Source organism: Bacillus rossius, chromosome 15 (assembly GCF_032445375.1).
Source record: "Bacillus rossius redtenbacheri isolate Brsri chromosome 15, Brsri_v3, whole genome shotgun sequence".
NCBI lineage: Eukaryota > Metazoa > Arthropoda > Insecta > Phasmatodea > Bacillidae > Bacillus > Bacillus rossius.
In genome coordinates, this window is record NC_086342.1 from 14927709 (window position 1) to 14947431 (window position 19723).

Consider the following 19723-nt stretch of genomic DNA (forward strand, 5'->3'; position numbering starts at 1 on the left):
GAAACGTAATACGCGTAAGTGATAACTCAAATAGAGACAAATAAAAACGATGATAAAAACTACCGAAGGGGTTAACTCAAACTTATAGGGGTATTACTTAATGTTCATTATAAGAATTTTTTTAATATTTTGGGATTCATAACAAAACCTTTTTTATTATTATTTTGATCGCAAGCTGACATAAAATTTACGCTACATTGAAAATTTTAAATTTGGTCGTTGTTATTTACGTTTTGCTGAATATTTGTAGATATCACGACTCAAAATGGCTGCGTGCACATCAGTACGACCAACTGTCAATAGGGTGATGCAATCAGTAATAGTCTTCGGATACTCAGTATTATCACGGAAAAAAAAAGTATTTCACGTATGCAAAAAATAACCATAGCCATGTGTGGTACAAAGTTACGGTATCTTTCTTGTAGCGTTACAAACTATTTCTTGGCATCTGGTTTCCAAAAGAAATCTTTTGTAAAAGTAGAGAAAAAATAATTTTTTTTTGTGTGCACGACAGCCTCTGCTACGAAGTGTTAAGCTGGGTTTACGATTGATTTCCTTAAGAATTATAACTTAACATCGAGCACACGATTAAGTCAAAACTATATTTTCCAGTTTATGATTGACATAGAAGTCGTTAATTCCAACCAATCACAGCACAAAACACATGGTCGGCCTTTGTTCGTAATGGGGAAGCAGGTTTGAAATAGGATATTGACAAATGGGATATCTATTTTTTGATATGGATGATGATTACAAATTACAAATATACGAATTCTAACCAAAAATACTGCCTCGCTCGGTACAATAATAAGACATAAACTTCCGGTTGAATGGTTCCGGTTTGTTGTGATTGGTCGCTTCCCTTAAGTCTTAACGAAAAATATAAAATATAACCATTTCTGTTAAGTCTTAAGTCATCATATGGTTCGCACACGACCCGTCAAAATTCACACACGACAATCATAAACCATTCCACTAGTTTACATAGAGTCATATGATAAGTACACGACTAAGTCTTAATTCTTAATTCTTAATTTTCAATCGTAAACCCAGCTTTAGTCTCCCCCCCTTCCACCCCCCTGGATAGCAGTCGTCAGGAAGGAGAAGACAATGAGTCGACATCCGGTGGCGTGCCCCGGCGGACAATGACCATAACGGCTGCTCCGCCGTCAACCCATCCCACGTGACGACGGCGACAAAGCGCAGGTGAGGACAGTGTTGCCAATTCACCGGTGATTCCCCGGATTCCGGGGATTTCAAACCACTGCAGGGAAAACTGCAAGTATTCTCTGGTTCCGGGTAAAATGAGGGTATATTTGTACTACTTACAAGAAATAACACTTTTAAAAAAATTAGAAACAAAGGACATAGATTCTACAACAACCATTGGAAGTATGTTTTTTCATATATAACCTTGTTCGGTATGCATAGCTTGAAAATTTATCAGTGCATTTCAACACAAGTAGTAATCATCTGTATAAAAAAAATACCTATAATTTAACTACCTAGCTTCAAGCTATTTAAACTAACATTTTGACTTTGACACATTAAGAATTGTTTGTTTTGTTTATTTGATAAGTATATTCAGCTGTCAAAGCAGAAATTTCAGTTCAAGGACTGTCAAAATCAGTACATCTTATCCTAATAGAGTGTACAGTTAATTTTCCACTCTTTTATTTGCATTAAGAGATAATAAAGGTATTAACTCCAGAAAATTTTAGTTTCGCTGCTCCTTTGTTCCATTTTGCGTGGCGATTTTTTTTTGACGTGACAACGTCTAATAAATCGATGAACGCCAGCTGCACGGACGAAAAAGTGTCCCACTACGGATGTCCCACTACGGATGTTCCTGTTTGCTCATTGTACGCATGCGTGGCATCTCTCTTCATGCTCATTGTACGCATGTGTGGCATCTCTTCATGCTCATTGTACGCATGCGTGGCATCTCTCTTCCACTTGATTGGAACGACCATCGATTTGACTTTTCAATCATATTTTCATCGTTTGAATTATTAATATTATGTAATTTAACGTTCGTCCACCGATTTTCAGCACAATCGGTACGGTGATTTAAAAGTAATGTTGGATATTCAAATACGTTTTGAACCAACAATGGTGTTTTACAGTTACACATAATAATTCAAATTACAACCGGGATCTTTTGCACAATGTTTTAAAAAATATTGTAACACCTTATAAATAAGTTTGGTGTATTTGGGATGCGTATTTGTTATAAAATTGAGTTATTAAAACGAAATAATATTATTCCTCTACCGTAAACAAAATGATTATAAATTCTATATACCATCATATTTATCATATGGCCTCGTGGCTGAGTGGTCAGCGGCGCTATTTTCTAATTGTGAGATTGTCGGTACGAATCCCGGCAAATGCGGAATTTTTTTTAACTTGTAAAAATAAATACGGCGCACGTAACATTTCAAAAGTAATAAATAAATTTTAATAATGAATGCAAATAAAAGTAAATTTAATAACTAAATTGTACATTTCATTTCACTCCTTTGTATCCATACAAAATAGTGATAATTCAATAAAAATGATTCAATTTTATTCATAAAAGTATGCAGAGGTAGATTTTATCATACAAAAGATAGAAAAATTAAAAAAAAATTCTTCCTCAAAGAATATAATATTTGTAATGCCTAAATGGTTTGGTTGCAAAAACCTATTACGGCTCAGTCTCAGGCCGAATATGATATTTCCTTTCCTTCTTGATCAATCATTTCATCAATGTTTTGTTATGACGTTGTCACGTTAAACTATCGTCCGTAAACCGACTTTATAGACAACCAATTTTTTTTTTTTTTAATTTCTGAAGTGCTGGTATTTTGGCTTTCCCATAAGGGTAAATATGAACAACCGCATTGGCACCACTGACTGGATGAGGCTTCCCGGCTCGCCCAATGCCGGCACGCCATGTCAGATTTTCGTCTCTAAGGACGATATTCCGAGACGTTCCAGTAATGTAGCTAATAAGCACTGCCTTGTTGGGATACAACGGTAACCTAATTCGCGGGCCGTATTCCAGAACGTGTCCTAACCGAATCCCAGCAAGGAACCACATCGGCAACCTTTTTAATAAACGGTGCCCTGCGCGAGGCTAGACACTGGTTTCAACGCATTCTAGAGAACGTTTCGCATTCCACGGATACAATTGTTGCGGTCAAAAAAATACTAGAGATAGCAGCACCACCGCACAAAAATAGAGCGGCCTTTCTAATATTTTCAAGTACTTTTAAAGTTGCGATTATTTCTTGTTATGACCATTAAAGGGTACAAAATGTATTCCAGGATAGTTTCGTTGTTATAAAATTTTGAGTTATCACAAAAATGACTATCTACGCGTTGATGGCACCAGACGCGCCTCCACCATCTGGATGAAATCAAACGAAAACTTGAGCTCTGCGCATGCGCGGAATTTGAGCAACTGATACGTCACGGATAGGACACCGAAATTCGTTCCCCAAAAAATAAGGGACTGGCCGTGTCCTACCGTGCACTGGGAATACGGTTAGGGTAAAGTTGTAGCATATTCAACACCTAAACCTTTTGTTTTTGTGCCTTGGAATACCGGCCTAAGATCCCTATCGGTTTTTATAATATTGATATGTAACATCTTAGCTCTCGGTATACGGCATTTGGGGCGAGTAACTTCGTGAATGTGACTCCATGAAACGGAAATGTGTAACAACCACGGTGCTGCCATCCGTGGTAATACAGCGCAAACCAAAGATCACAAAGTCAAAGGGAGACTTTATAGTATTAACTGTTTAATTAATTTAAATAAATGAGCAGTATTTTAGTAAAATTCCTTGTAGAAAATCAGGTCCAAAGCCGGGGGTTTAGTATTTTTTCAAGTCTTTTTCTCTTTCATCGGAGCCGTTACATCGTATAGTTTAAAATTTAGCTAACATTGAATTCACAAACTTTGCACGTATATATCTTTAAAACAAGAAAAAAAATATATATATAAATATATTGATTCGGACTGAATGAAAATATGTTTCTTAATAAATCTTGTACTTTAATGGTTCGTCCAATTTGCGCTAATTAGAAACTGTTACTGCTATCGTAATTAAATAATGGAAATAAGTTTGCTTAGTACCATTTATTTGATATTATACGTTGAACATAAATTTTAGTGGGAAATACACCTATCTTATCCTAATATTGTGTTGCTACGTAAAGAATTCTGGACGCCTATGTTTTAGATTAATCCATCATTCAGTTGTCAGCACAGGTGTTTGAAATAACTGTAATTTTTCGGTTTTATTTCTCCCAGCTTTATCTTTATTTTATGATATGGCGTCGTGAATATATAACGCCGGAGATACCGATCCACTCGAGATAGTGAAAGAAGGTAAACAAACACTTAATCGGGAGATAAAAATCCACTAAAAGACTTGCTGCATATTTTTTAATTCGTAAGCAAATTGGTAACTTTTTTTGTACTCAAAAACCAATGAACAATAGACATAAAGCATTTTGTATTCTTGTGTGCGGATAGCTAGCCTGTTGCTGGAGGAAAAAAAAATAAAACGAGAATTCCGCAGGTCCCTATTCAAGGGAAGCCTACAACTCACGTAGTTTCGGTTCCCTGCAAGAATTTCCGAAGATTTCCGAAGTTTTGCGTTTTGGTATTAACGCCACTTCAGCCGCTAAATCAGAAAGTTTTCAATGAAAACAAGCATGTTGTGACTGACCTAACCTAACCTAACCTAACCCTTCGATTATTTTAATTTCAATTTTTGAGAGAAGTCCGAAGTTGCACGAACGTGGTAGGGAACCGAAACTACGTGAGTTGTAGGCTTCCCCCTATTTAACAAGTTCAACAAATAATGAAAGCTTACTCTGTGTGCTGTTCGCGAGAACGCCCAAGGCTGCGTCTTCACGGGGAGACCTTGGAGTCGGGTGTAGCAACTGCCTCAGCAGCTCCGCCTTCCAAGAAGACCTCCGTCATTTACTGAGCCGTCGGTGATGGAGAGGGAAGAAAAAAAAATTAAAGTGGTGGAGAAGGAGAGGTTTTAAGCGCTTCTCGTTAGCGAGGCCTTGGCTCGTCTTCGCGTCTGTGACGTCACTGAACCTCCCCCCCCCCTCCCAATATCCCACCCCAACAACCGGCTCACTCCACACCAAGAGATGTCCAGGTGAGGGCATTGCGTCATAGCCCAGGACTCCTCTGGCGCTCTTCCGGAAGCCGTCGGTCAACTAGCGTGCTGCTACAAACAGGGTGGACGACGAAGTGCAGCCCCCCACCACCAGGGGCGCTTGCGTCCTTGGTTACCAAAATACAGATCCGGGTTAACACGTGAAAACTGTCTTCGCGTCCAATGACCATTCGCCGCTACCCTACTGCTTGATTCTGTGTGTGAATGTGCGAGTGATTTTAATGTAGTAGAACCTATTTTTTTTTTCTTTCCGGTTTTATGTATGTCTATGCTTAGTTTTTAATTAGGTACTTAAAATTAGTCATGGTTGAATCTTTTGTAATAGTTAATATTTGAACATTAAGTTAAAAAAAATTATTTGTTCTTTTAATATTTAGTCAACATCTGCTTATATCATGCTTATTTTTTAATTTTCAACTCTTTGATGTAATTGCAGAAAAGTGGTTAAGTGTAAGAAAAGGCGTACCGCCTTAACTTCGCCACCAATAAAGACGATAAATAAATAAATAAAATAAAGAACCCCAACCTTCCCGCATGGTAGATTGGCAGACTCTTTTTTCCGCCCTCACCAACTGACTCTTCAACCGAGCCATCAATCCGTGTAGCTTTGTATTCGCCTGAACAATAAACGCATGCCTTTTGCTTCCCCGCATGTCTGTGCTCTTTGTGTCTGTCTAGCGCAGGTTTTAACCCGAACCCAACTGAATATATGTAGTGTTGATCTATAGATCTAAGACGGGGAGTTAGCAATGGCTGGACAATTCCCGAACAGAGCTAACGTGTGACTGGTCGTGCAGGCTTCTTTCTGCATGAGACGCACCCTAGATCTCTCCCTAACCTGGCCCTCTCTTACAAACACACTTAGTTTTAGTTAGGTTAGGAAGATATTAAATAGGTACTACGGCTGACGTCCCCTGCTCAGCAACTGATAACTTGGGAAACGTCTCAACTGGGGATTTCTCGTGATTTAAGCTTATTATGTAAAATATATGCACTTATATAATATATATATATATATATATTTTCATTTTAGTTGAAGTTCGGCCACTCAGAGGTCTACAAGTCTGGGAACAACACATAACTTAGAACAGTCATAACTCAGAAACCTCGGAAAAAAAATCCACGTAACTTAGAACTGTCATGAGTTAAAACGATCATAACTTAGAAACACATAAGTCTAGAGACCTGCAAATTTCGCGGTTTCGATGGCCTTCGGGATAGACTGCACATACCCCTGTACACCCGGGCAAATAACGCAAGTTCGTTGGCTGCCGACTTGTAAGTCGTCTCAGCTGGTTTGTCTGTGATTCGATCCTTCTTTGGTTGAGGGTTTATAACTGTTTGAGATTCGTCCAGATGAACAGTAAGCCAATAGAAAAATTATCTAAGAGGTATATGTGTTTGAATTCTAGCTAATCACCGAATGAATCCGCGAATTTTGCAGGTCTCTATCCATAGTTTACCTAAAGGACTCTGAGCCAATCAAAAAAAAACCTCAATACAATAAATTAAATATCAAATCAAAAGCACCCCAGTTAACATAGGTGTAGCCAATGAGAAGGTGTTACTTGCCCGAGGATATAGATGGTTGTGCAGTCTATCTTAGACGTCACTGAAATAGCGAATTTTTCCAATCCCTACTAGAGATTCTAGGATAGATGAAACAGTAATTGGGGACTGAATCAACCACAGACTGCAGTAAAAAAGAGTGAGCTAGTCTTTCAGTGTTCGCCAGAGATGTGTAACATATAACCTCTGTAACGAGGAAATTCATGTGTTCCCGTGTTGTAAATACATTTCTAGAACGCCGAATGAATCCGCGAATTTTGCAGGTCTCTACACATAACGTATAAACACACTACGCAGAATCGCACAACTTAGAAACGTCGTAACTTAGAAAGTCATAACAAGTCATAACCGCGTTGAACGTGTGGATATGTGACGAGGACGCACACCTTGGAGTCTGTGTCCGTGAAGGATGCGGGTCCGTGTCGTATCTCCCCGCGATGCTCGGGGGAGCAGGGGAGGAACTGAAGGAAGGAGTCCTTCACGCCGTTTTTAGTTCTCTCACCTGCCCGAGGAAGAACACGTGCTCAGGGAAGTAACACGTGCTTTCTAAAGGAACACGTGCGTGCTCAGCTTCGGCCCCTTGCAGTATCATCACGCACAAATGAGTTCAAAACATACAACCCGAAGCGCCTCCCACGGCTGGTACACGTTTTTTGAAGTGTTGGAGCTGAACAAAAAAAAACCTTATCATATTGCAAAATAACAAATAAAGTATTTAAGACGAAACACTAAGCGTGTGGATGATGTTTTACTGAGCAAATTTCTACAACCACCCCAAAACTTGTCGCTGCGTTAAATGTATTTCTCCACTGTGATTTTTTTTTTGTAAATTCACAGAAATATTGGGTTCTAACACTTAAAGTTTTTTGTAAACCATTCCCTGAATAGCTTTACAGTATTAACTGCGCACATTATTAAGCATAATAAAACAAAATAAATTTCAATGATTGAATATTAGATTCCTTTCCATGGTTTAAAAATATATGCTTGAATGAAATATCAGTTAAAATATTTTGAATTATGAGCCGATTTTTGTAAGAAATACTTAGTATTAACGTATTTAATATATCCAATCCTTGTTATGTGTTAAACAAAGTTACAATATCATTCTTGTAGCAGAACAAACTATTATTTAGCAACTATTTTCCAAAGGAATATTTTGTAAAATTACAGATAATTTTGTTTGTTGGTATAGGTAAATAACACATTGGAAAAATGTATGGAAAATAGAGGTGTTACAGACAATTATTTTGATAAAATAATTTTAGGACTGCGAAAAGTTTTGTTGTGGTTTTAGAAATGTTTTCAGTTAAAAATCATACAGATACTCATGGTTTCTTTTAAATATGTACTTTATATACGATATTTTTTGCAACTTCATTCGTTTTGGAAAGCACTTTAAACCATCGATATGTTTTCAACTCATTAGTTCGTGATAAACCTACAACCAAGATTGTTGGTCGAATTCTGACTAATTCTATATTGATCATCAAAATGCCGTCAAGGGAATTTCAAGTTCAAATGCAATGCAACAACGACCAACTAATTATGATCATAATTGTTAAGAACTTAGTTCATGTATTATGTAGATATTCGCTACCAGATTCAAGATTATCTCAGGAGTTGAAAATTGTGCTTTCTAAATTTATTTCTTTATGTTCTGTGGAATCGGTTTATTCGTTGCTAATTAGTCACGTTTGAAATTTGTAGTTGGGTCATTTGTGTTAACAACTGAATACTTAGAAGATGGTATTTTTGAATATGAAGATTTTTTCAGTTATTTTTTACGATTATTTCAATAAACACTTTTCGTGGTGAAATTATATATTTTCACACGTATTTTAGGTTTAGACATTTAAGAGATGTGTTCAATTAAAAAAAATCACTTTGAAATTATTTTTATCTAATTTCTATTGAAAATACGATACAATTATAAATAAATAAAAGTTTGCTGGAAGTGGTTTTAGTTTAGTCATCAGGATAAATATTGTAAATTGCAGCTAACCGCAATATTTTGCTTTAATGATCTTTCATGATTTAAAAAAAAAACTGGTAAAGAGATTATTTATTTTTACGGGTAGTTTCATCTTAGATACGTAAGAGTTGTATTCAATTTAAAAAAATTGTATTTCACATCTGACAGTTCTTTAATGTTTTTTATTAGAATTTTACCCAAATCGAAGTGTTGCGAAAATGAAACAGATGTGAAAGGTGAATGCACTCAAACTTAAACCTACCAGTTCAAAAATTACGAAACCACAAACCAATCATTTTGTAGAAATTTACTACGACAGATGGGCTCACAGGGTGAGCATAAAGCCACATTACAGTATAGAAAATTTGAAGTGGGGAGAGTGAAGCCATTTTACCACGTTTTTATTAACTCGCTGTTTGACTGTTTGTTTGTCTGTTCAGTACAAATTATGCAATCGATTTTCAACTAACTTCCCAATGAACTAGAGACTTCAAACTTTAAACATAGCTCAAACTGGGTGAAAATGCAGACACAAGACTAAAATGCAGAAAATAGTTATTTAAACAAAAATATTAATAAACCACGTTTTTAAAACGTACAAAAAAGTAAAATAATAATAATAATTTCTTCTAGCCCGTACATATTAGTAACCCCATACAGATTGTCCTGAAGATTTTAGCTTTTGAATTTTTTAATACCTATGAAAATACCTTTAAGATTTAAAACTAAAAACGTGGGGCGCATGCAACCGATGATAAATAGTAATAAGCTATGTGGATTTTTTTTTTTCGAGAATTCTAAGTTAATGACTGTTCTAAGCTGTGTGTTTCTAAGTTATTTTTGGATCCTTGTAGGATGTCGTCTCGCGGGTCCGTCGCGAGTCGGCCTTGAGGGGGGCAGAAACTCCCCCCCCCCCCATCCTCCCCAGAATCCAATCCAGTGGCTCGGACACGCGGAAGTGGACTTCGCCCGCGGCTGCTAATGGCCGCAGCCAATTAGGCGAGCCTTTAGCGCCCGCGCTTGCATTTCCGCCCGCAACCACGCCATATGACCGCGGTCGATAAACTGAACGAGCGAAACAGCGCGCATGTTTGTTTTGGTAACACCACCTGATCATTTAATTCAACTTTACGGAAATACTTATCTCAGAACACCAGAACAGCATTTTTTTTTTATATCGTCTTAAAATGGTAGTTGCAGTAAAAGTTATTCAGAGATCTTGCGGTATCTGATCATTTCCGATGACACTGTCGGGCAGTTGTTGTACTATTATAATGTATAATTTATCAATATCCTAATCATTCTTTTTTTTTTACATTTTAATAGGTGTGAACAGGCTTAAAAAAATGTTTCTTCCTGTTGACATTTTTTTCCCGAGAGAGCTTTACATGTTCGCCGGTTATTTTTTTTTTTTGCTCAGGGGATGTTCCAGATTCCATGTGCCCACTTCACCCTCCTTCCCCTTTATCAAAGTCAATCCTATATTCGCCCCTGGTGAAACCTAGCGGTCAGAGCTTCCTCCAATGAATCACCATCTCTGGTATCGTAGTTACACGTCGTACATCCGCGCATGCGTGACGGAGGTACCCAACAGAACCATGGCGTCACGTCAGGGGGAAGGGGACCCACCAGCAAGAGAGAGAGAGAGAGAGAGAGAGAGAGAGAAAGACGCTGGAATGCAGACGTTTCCTGGAACTGGAGGAAACGCGAGAGTCCCCGAGGAACCGACTGCCAGCGCCTCCCGCGAGGAAAGGCGGAACCAGCAGCGTCGGTGGGCGTGGCTTCAGTTGCGCCACGGAACTTCGTCCAGAGTCGGCGTCTCCGTCTCCCCCTCCACCCCCTTTTTCTCCCCCAAATGGAAAAAATAATTACCAAGACGTGTCGTCGTCTCTTGGTCTCTTGAGACGTCCGCCGCTTTTTTTACCTCTCCGCTCCTCACCCTCCCCCCTCCCCTATTCCACCTCCTTTCATTCCTAAGGTTCGACGGGCGACGGCATTTTTAATTTTTGATGTGTATAACACAACAGCATGCGGCATTTTGTAGGTGTAATTTCCTGAATGGAAGAGAAATGTGTAACCACGGTGCTGCCATCTGTGGCAGAAGGCAAGGGAAACATTATACAATTAACTGTTTAATGGATTTGATCGATATGGGCTAGTTTTTTTTTAAATAAAATTCCTTGTCGAAAATCAGGTACATAGCCGGGGTTCCTTTGTTCGCTTTTATTGTATCCATTCCATTGCATAGTTTAAAATTTCGTTCTGCAAATGGAATGATTTGATAGTCGACGTAGCTGCTCCGGCAGTGAATTCTAGTGGCGGGCGCGGAAACTACATGTGTTTCGCGTCCATAAATTTATTTGAAAACCCATTTTCCGGTTATATATCACGCTCCGCATTATTTTTTAAAGAATTCTACCTTAAACTTCGTGTCCGAGTTTCGTATTGTAAGCGTATTTTCAACATGATAACACGCGGATTTGCTCTTGTTACCGAGGTTGGATGTTTTGCTTCCCGAATAAAACTGCCAGAAGTAAGGACGCGTTAACGATAGACCAAACTAAAGTACTCTTGGAATGACATTGTTTCAGTGTTGAGAAGACAGCAGATCGCCGCTCTACCTTCTGGCTCTGGGGTAGAGATTCTGACTTGTGACTTGTAGGACCCGGGTTCGCGCCCCGGCTCCTCCAAGGCGGATTGTCTCAGGCAGATGGTGGCATTTGTCTGATAGGAACACAATCCCTTGCAACAAGTCAGGCTACCAAAGAGACGGTGGGTGGGGGAAAAAAAAAATAAACTTCTAGGATGGCTTCCAAATGGGGAACCCGTTTCTTTATTGATGCTTCCCGTGCGAAGGCCATCCTGAGGTTTCTCCGGGGTAGCGGTGTTTTGCATAAGACAATTGTAGCATTATCAACACACCAGGTTATAAATAAATCTATATTATATTAAATTCTTATTATATAATAAATAAAGATGTAATTATATATCATTAAATATAATAAAACAAATAACCACACCAGGTTATAAATAAATATTTTGTAAACCGTTCCATAATAGCTTTCCAGTATTAACCGTGCACATTAATAAGCATAATAAAACCAAAATAATGTCAAACAGTTGAAATTATCATATTCGTGGTTTAAAAAAAAAAATATATGCTTGAATGAAACATTGTTAAAAATATGAAATTATGCGTCAATTTTCGTAAGAAATACTCAGTATTATCTCGCAAAACGTATTTCATATTTGCAAAAATAAACATCGTCATGTGTTTTAATAAATTCCAAGATTTTTCTTGTAGCTTTATAAACTATTTCTGGGCAACTCGTTTACAAAAGAATATTTTGTGAAATAAAGTGTAGAAGTTTTATTTTTGTGCATGACAATGATTATCTTTTTTTTTTTTGCTAACGATGCAGAGCATGGAGCCAAATCCTTGTCCCTTTTTTTTTTTTTTTTTCGTATTCTTCGGTGAAATTTGGCTGCGGACTGCGCGGGTGAAAGGGGTACGCCCGAGCGCATCCTCTCTCTCTCTCTCTCTCTCTCTTAATCTCCCGCCAAAACAGTTTCACCGACGGTCCGTGCCAAATGGACCACATTCACCTGTCAACCCGCGTCCCTCATGCAGCGTTCATTAATCACACTTAAAAAAAATTATTCTTAACTTTTAATGAAGATTCCCTTTGTAACCCATTTGTCAAGAAATGGTTTGTAATGCCACAAGAAATATACGTATTGTAACATTGTTATGGTTATTTCTGCACGTATGAAATACGTTTTTCGATATATTCTCTTACGAAAATTTGCGCATAGTTATATATTTGAAATCATGTTTCATTCAAGCATATATATATTTTTTAACAATGGAAAATATAATTGAATATTCAATAATTGGACCTTGTTTTGTTGTATCATACTTGTCACCACCTAGTGATGTCGGCGGTAACATATGCATGTACCAACCTACCAGTACCTACGACTAGTGTGTGTGCACCACAGTTCCCACAGGGACACCAGCATCGGGCATGGAGTGGATGCGACATACGTCTGCAAGCCCTGGATCTCAGACCGGCAATGTGCGGCGTGATATCGGTAATTTACAGACAAACTTCAGCGGGCTGGAGGGCAGATTGGAAGCTCGCCCACCCGGACAAAGCAGCGCCACTGATGAGAGATCGGCTGGAAGGACAGGTGTCGGCAGGACAGTTCGTGGATCTACGACTTCGAGTCGCGGTCCAGCGCGGCACTAGTAGAAGAGCGACAGGAGATGCAGATGCGGTGCTCTCGCAACCAGGTGGCTCTGAGCGACATATCGCACGAGCAGACCGAAAACCTGAACACTCGATTAGAACATGTCGAGGAGGCTACTACTGCCAGTCATGATTGATCAGTCAGCTATTAATCAATTGTCTACGAATCACGAGGTCAATGATCTGACTACAGGGGCGACGGAACACTGCCATATCGGAAGACTACCATAATGGTAGTATTCCGCCTGGCCTCTTCGAAAAAGGCGGAAAAGTACCATAACGGAAAAGTGCCATACGTCCAAAGGACAAAACGGAATTCTGCCATATTTTCTTACACCCTCCATGGAATGAGCACAGCAGCATTGTCCTCGAAGTAGCGTATAGAATACTCGGTAGGTAGCACTGTCAACCCTCTAGCTGTTTTTCAGGTTAAATTTAAATATTACATATAGCGCTTCTGACGGTGATAGTTGCAATAACAAATCACTTCCAGATCGCGGACGAGAAGAAAGAAATGTTTCCGAAAATGAAATATAGGGAGCAGCACTGTATTCTTATTACGACGATTTAAAAAAAAAAATACATGTGGTACCTACCTATGATTCCATTCTGCCAAAATATCTTACAATTTCTACGGTATGAGGAAAACAGCCTTACTCGTAAAATTTTAATGTGACTAGCTTCATAGAATTTACATTTTTGCACACTCGAATAATTTAAGTACCGTAATTATTTAATGAGTGCAAATCCAACTCAAATATTCAAGGATTTTCTTATGTAATGTTTTCATTATTAGGGTAACTGAACACAAAAGATCAGATATTAAGGTTTTTAATGTCTATAATAAATTATTTAAAGTCTACAAAATGTGTTTTTAAGATGCTGAAATGCGAGGGAAATATTTTTGTGTAGTGTACAGGGCACTCTAGGGAAGACAGGCTCGTACATCGAATGTTGATGGGATTAGCACAGGCTTACAGTCTTTCAAAAATAAACTCTGCTGAAATTTAAGTATATTTTTATATTAGAAAATAAAATATATTACTATGCGTAGCATATTATCCTGCTTCATTAAAACTGTCAGATCAAATTGAAATTCAGTTTTTTGTGCCTTGCAGCACCTATAAACGAATAATGAAATAAAATAACAACAAAAACAAGACATACACATCAATGCGACAAAACACGAAACAACACAACACACAAAATAAATAAAGATTTATAAAGTTCATGTTAACCAATTGGTTACTTTGGTTTTCACAAAACTCTTAAACTTAAACGGTGTATAAAAATAAATAGGTAATTACAAAAGTTTTACCAATGAATATTTGTAGATTATTCAAATTTTATAGTTACTAATGGTTTTAAAAGTGTCACTAATTCTGGAATTGCAAGTTGGAATTCTTAATCCAAACCAAGTCATTATGTCTGAACCAACAAAAATAGCAATAATATGTATATAATAAAAAGTGCATCACTGATCAAACACCTAATAAATAGAAAATGCAAATAGGTTATATATGAATGTAGCATATTCAAAATAATTTAAATGCCTGAAATTTGTAAATATTAATATAAGAACTTTTTATGCACACTTTAAATTCTTTTCTAATTAAAATCATTTGATGCAGAGAAAGTTTTAAATTTAATAAGACCTAAAGGTCTTCATGTGTTGCTAATAGTATTATCTATATTTTGGTGAAAAAAAGCTTGGTATCAATATAACTCGAAGGTCTTAAAAGAGGACACCACGTTTAATGTCATTACTTACTATGTGATAATTCTGATTAATTAAATTTAGAGACGTTTGTTAACTTGAAAACCATATCTGGACAGCTGAAATATCTGGCTGAATAGTTTCACAAACATGTTTTTTCTCGTCGGCATTTTTCTTGATCAATTCTGATTACAGTTGTAATATCATTTATAAAATATTAAAGAGTAGTTGAGATAAACTACTACTTTGCGGAACACCTAATACCATGAAAATGCATTTGCAAATTTGACTGAAAAGTGTATATTTGTAAAATAATTAAAACATACATACCACGCATTGTTTGGCGAGGCCTAAATTTGATAATTTTTTTAATCATAAGATTATGTTGGAAAGTATCAAAGGCTTTCCTCATGTTGAAATAAATAGAATATTTTATTTACATCTGGATTTATACTGGTACACACACGCATATAAAAAAAAGCGTGTGTTAAGGACGATATTCCTGATTGAAAACTATGTGGTTTTACAGAAATAATAGTTTTAGGAATAAAATTCATGTGCCAATAAATATTTTTTTCGTCAAAAACTTATAAAATACTACAAAACAAAGGTTTCTGAATAAAATTTAACTGTCAATAATACTTCAATAAATGGTTGAACACACAACATCGGTATACAATAACTCACTGACTGATACACACTTAATTAAAATATTTTATGTACAAACGCAAGTTTTTTTTAATGTTTTAAATTTTTGTTTGAGCTGTATTTTTAACATATTGGAATGATAATGCTACAGTCACTAAAAAACTAAAACGCTACGAAACTAATTTTTTTTTTTTGCAAAACTCCGTTCCCCCGGAGAAACCCCCGGAATGGCCACCGCATGGGGAGCCCAAGAAAATAAACGGGCTCCCCATTTGGAAGCCACCTGGAAGGTTTTTTTTCTATTCCACCCACCTTTTATTTGGTAGCCTGACTTGTTACAAGGGATTGTATTCCTACTCGAGAAAAAGCCACCATTTTATCTGGGCAATCCGCCTTGGAGGAGACGGGGCGCGAACCCGGGTCCTACAAGGCACAAGGCAGGCGCTCTACCCCAGAACCAGAGTGGTATAGCGGATACTTGTAGTCTTCTTAACACTGACATGATGTTATATCACGATTTTACTGTAGTTGCGTGTGTCCTTAACACGTGCAGAAACATCTAACCTCGGTAAGGAACAAATTGATGTGTTCTTATGTTGTTCGTTCAGAATGAATTATGTAATTTCATAACAGTGAAATATAATTTGTATAACTAGTCTGGCAATGTTTTAGTTGAATTTCTGCAAACAAACTTACAGTCCCGCAGTACAATAATTATATGTATAGAACTACAGACTAGTAATAAAATATGTAAAGAGCTTGCACTGTCGATGGTAAAGTTATTTTGAAATAAATGTTAGATATTAAAAGAGTGTGTTTCGTTAAAACATGTGTGTGCATACAAGTATGAAGTTATTGTATAACATTTTATTTATTTGGTTTTAAAGCCACAGAAAAGTAAACTTTTTTATATTACTTTTATCTTTATTTTGTTTTACCGTGCTTAATATGCGCAGCTAATACTGGAAAGCTATTCAAACAACTGTTTGCAAATATCTAAATATTGGAGGTACTGGGGCAACACGAAGCATAAATGGTAACACTATTTTGTAGTGATACAGTTATTTTCATGTATATGTACAAATATGTATATTTACAAGAGTATTTCTGTTCCATTTACACAGAAAATTTACGGTGCACAACGGCAAACATAATTACTCAACGATGAAACTTAACAGATAAAAGTTGAAAAAACAACGGCTATACAGAGACGCACAGGTGAACCCAGCGATGTGAAGAAACAGCGATGACAGCACAGACGAACTCCGTAAGCAACAGTTGAGCGAAAAAACAGATACTTTTAAAACCACAACGATGGTAGCACAGAATAACACAGTATATTTTTCCCAATACAACAGGTATTTATTAAATGTTTGATGAGAATAGCTGAGGAAACTCAAAAGATCCGTGTGTATTGCATAACAAGTGGACCTCGTCATGTGTACCTGTGTACCTTTTCCGTGGACGGGAAACTAAACGTGTGGTGAGTGGGGTGTGTTGACACAACGGCCCGTCGACGTGTGGACCCAGGACGCTCAGCTGAGCAAAGGGAGAAAAAGAAGAAAAATCACGTGGTCCCAATCCGTTCCACGGAGGATGTCCAGCAGATCTTCCATAGAGAACGCTTCGCTGGGAAACGCGGGCCACAGGAAACCGAAGATTCACGCCAGTCCATTCCGAGGCCGGCTCGTGGACGTTCGGTTCTTCAACAGGTCGAGGCAGGATTTGAATTTGAATTTAAATTCCATTTACAGTTTCAGGCTGATTGTTTCAAAAACTGGACGGGAGTTAGGCGGTAAAACTTAGCTAGCAATGCCCCCCCCCCCCCCCCCCGTATTTTCGCCTTTGTAAAGTATTACATGGGGAGGGGCATTATTTAACTATTTATAATCATGTGTAATTTCATAATTTTGCTGGTGATTTAAATTAAAACCCAAAAATATAAATAAATTTTATGGCTTACAAACGGCTTTCAATAATTTTATTTAATGTTTTTGAGAACCTCAAAAGCCAATTTATAATTCAATCCTAGCACGAACTGAGAGCTTGAAATCGCGTTGCGTGAATTACAGGTTTTAATATAGCATTTGTTGTAACACTGTTTTTGGAATATCACAAATAAATAAAAATTAAGTTTTTTCAACTCTGTGAAAAGCATTTTTTATATGATAATGAAAAATAAACAAATATTTATTTATTATATCATAAGGGTAAAAGCGTTACGACGAAGACTATACATAAAAACATTTTATTAATAATGTACTAATTCCACATGGCACCACACATGCATTTTTTCATGCTAGTATTGAAAGATAGTTTGGCCTCTAACTTTTTATTCAAAACCATTAAATAAACAATTATTAAAATTAAAACCATTAACAAACAATAACTCTTTGCTATATAATTAATTTAAATCATGACCAAAAACACGAATTTACTGAAGAAGAAGAATTTGAAATACGTACTACCATCTTAAAACATGCTTGTTGTCTATGCAAACGTTCAATTTCCATTACATACACTGTACTGCAGGCGCGAATAAAATTTTTTCTAGCACACTTGTACGTCCCTAAGGCCAATAAACCTTAATTTTTCTGGGGGAGGACGATAAGATTGAGTCAGCGAATGTTTAGGAGAATATATGATAGAGTTTTTATCTCATCCTTCGTTAAAAAGATAAATAGTCTTAGCTCATAGTGGAATAAGCACTGTTTCAATTTAAATTGAACTAACTACTATTCACATCCTTCGCTGGGGAGGGGGAAGCACAGTTTATCTTTTATTCCATTACAACCAATTTATGAATTCACTGCAGTCCATCCATCTAATATGATCAATTTTAAAATCTTACCCAAGCCTCAACGTGATAAAATTCACCTTTGATCTTAATACATTATACATAGTTAGATGCTGTTCAAAAATAAATTTGAATTACTGGTAATTTTATTTATTACGTGAAAGAATACTCTGTTTATCTAAAAAAAAATATACAACAATATAAGTTAACAAACTACAATCCAAACAAAAATTATTTTCTGAGAAATAAGGTTTTTTATTTTTAATTTTTTTAAAATTAGATTTGCCCCTGAGCTGGAACGTACTTCTGTCGTCTGCGGGCTTCCGCTATAGCCTAACACCCCCCCCCCCCCCCCCCCATTTTTTTTTCTTTTAAGTAAGATGAACAAATATAATCTACTCTAGACCACACCGCACCAGACTTTTGAAATCGGTTAGAACTTTTTAATGTCTTATTTTTAATTATTTTTTTCGTGCTACTGCACTGTATGTATTTTTTTTAATTTATATATTTTAACAAATAAGAAACAAAACCATAAACTTTAGAAATGCGTTAAAATAGAATTTTAAGGGCTATTTTTTTTTTTTTTAATTTTTTATTCGGACTTTCCATTAACTGGGAGGTATGCCATATCACCCAAACCCTCCATTCAGCCTTCCTTCCACCCCGAAATGAGTACGTAGCTGTGTGTTGAGATCGGACGCGGTGAAAGGCGACGAAGACGCACGCACGTACCTGTTAGCAGTGGGAGGTCGGGGCGCAGGGAGATGAAGGCAGCAACTCGTTTTCGTATTCGTTGTTGTCCGCTCGGTCGGCCGGCAGCTCGCGGTCCCCCACTCCCCGCGCACTGCTCACCGTCTCACCGTCTGCTCGGCCAACCGGCGGTCGACTGGCAGCACTGGCGCGGAGACGAGGGACCCCCTGCCCGCAGAGCCCACGCCACGCGCGGCCGAGGACTCCTACGCGGTGATGTCACCCCTCCCCGGCCTAGACCTCCGTCCCTCCGTCCGAGACGCGGAGACGATCCCAGCAGCGCCTCCGACGTGATACGCTTCCGACGCGATGCACTTCCAATGCGATACACTTCCGACGCGATATACTCCCAAAGTGATACACACACTTCCGACGCGATATACTTCCAAAGCGATACACTTCCGACGCGATGCACTTCCAAAGTGATACACACACTTCCGACGCGATATTCTTCCAAAGCGATACACTTCCGACGCGATGCACTTCCAACGCGATATACTTCCAAAGTGATACACACACTTCCGACGCGATATACTTCCAAAGCGATACACTTCCGACGCGATGCACTTCCAACGCGATATACTTCCAAAGTGATACACACACTTCCGACGCGATATACTTCCAAAGTGATACACTTCCGACGCGATGCACTTCCAATGCGATACACTTCCGACGCGATAAATTTTCAACGTGATATACTTCCAAAGCGATACACACACTTCCGACGCGATATACTTCCAAAGTGATACACACACTTCCGACGCGAGTAGTATAGGAATGAATGTCCTGGGAATGGGTTCTGGGTGTGGAGCCGAGAGCCGA

The 19723-nt window shown here is 37.8% G+C and overlaps 1 protein-coding gene across 2 annotated transcripts in view; it reads right to left on the minus strand.

The window, feature by feature from the left end:
- LOC134539252 (cuticlin-4) overlaps positions 1-19062 on the minus strand; it is a 156534-nt gene extending 137472 nt beyond the window's left edge. The window contains exon 1 of one of the 2 annotated variants that reach the window (XM_063381067.1): positions 18884-19062. The gene's annotated coding sequence lies outside the window, so the exon portion shown is untranslated. Of the gene's footprint in view, positions 1-4871; positions 4972-18883 lie in introns of those variants that run through there. The other variant, XM_063381069.1, reaches the window with a different exon arrangement.
- Between the last annotated feature and the right edge of the window lie 661 nt (positions 19063-19723).